Below are 974 nucleotides of genomic sequence, written 5' to 3' on the forward strand. Positions count from 1 at the left end.
AGAGCCGAGCTCGAGTTTCCGCCCCGCGACGGCCCCCAGACTTCAGGCCGGCGTCACCCGCACTCACCTGCCGCTGCCCCCGACCAACTCCAGCGCCACTGCCTCTACCTCGGCCGCCAGAAGCCACCAAGCGCCACCACCTCCCCCATGACAACAGGCCCACCCCGTTTTATACTTCCTACCTCTCCATTGGCTAGTGAGGCAGCGGCTCTCTGCTCTAATTGGCTTAGTTTACTTGTCCGTCATAGCTTCCTTACCGCCCCTTTTCCTGGACCCGGTATTAGCTCCCGCCCGGACCTGGAGCGTTCTAGACCAAGCCTTAGTTGTGATTGGCTGGCGGTTGGGCAGTTCGAAGTTATGATAGGCTGGCTAAAGTGTCTGTGAAATCAACTGGTAAGCGATGTGACGGCCGCGATTGGCGCAAGCACAGTTTGGTTGCGCAGTAGAAAGCCAGGAAGGGGCCGAAGCTCACAGCGGAGGTTACCCGGGAAGGGTTAACTCTTTTGTTGTGGAGTTTACTCTGTGAACTCATCCCTCTCTCCGGCTCATCACTGCGTGCTTATTCATAGGGCAGTCCTGAGAAAACAGCAACATCAGAGCTTGTGTTTAAGAAGTGCTTCCCACTCCTTGGGAGAAAAAGCACTGTAGATAAATTCCTCCTTTTCTTGAGGTCCCAATGCGCCCAGTTTCTTTGAAGTTTTCCCCAGAAGTCTCCATGTTCAAAGGCAAAGCACAACCGTTTACTTAGCAGAAATCGGTCCATTTCAGTCGCAATTATCAACGTCGTTAATAAGTGCAGCGTTGAAAGTTCTCCAGGTTCCAGATTCACCCCTGACTGATGACTGCGAAGTGGCCACGCAGCCATCGGCAAGTTTGTACTAAATGGGCCACATTTCACCCTTGTGATGCTCTGGAAATGAGAATTCCTCTCCTCCCACCTCCCCGCAACTTGATTTTAATGTTCAGCAGTTCTT

The 974-nt window shown here is 53.0% G+C and overlaps 1 protein-coding gene across 6 annotated transcripts in view; it reads right to left on the reverse strand.

The window, feature by feature from the left end:
• NUMB (numb homolog (Drosophila)) overlaps positions 1 to 170 on the reverse strand; it is a 141,221-nt gene extending 141,051 nt beyond the window's left edge. For all 6 annotated transcript variants that reach the window (XM_014539328.1, XM_005865814.2, XM_005865812.2 and 3 more), the window contains exon 1: positions 68 to 170. The gene's annotated coding sequence lies outside the window, so the exon portion shown is untranslated. The remainder of the gene's footprint in view (positions 1 to 67) is intronic.
• Between the last annotated feature and the right edge of the window lie 804 nt (positions 171 to 974).

Source organism: Myotis brandtii, unplaced genomic scaffold, assembly GCF_000412655.1.
Source record: "Myotis brandtii unplaced genomic scaffold, ASM41265v1 scaffold213, whole genome shotgun sequence".
NCBI lineage: Eukaryota > Metazoa > Chordata > Mammalia > Chiroptera > Vespertilionidae > Myotis > Myotis brandtii.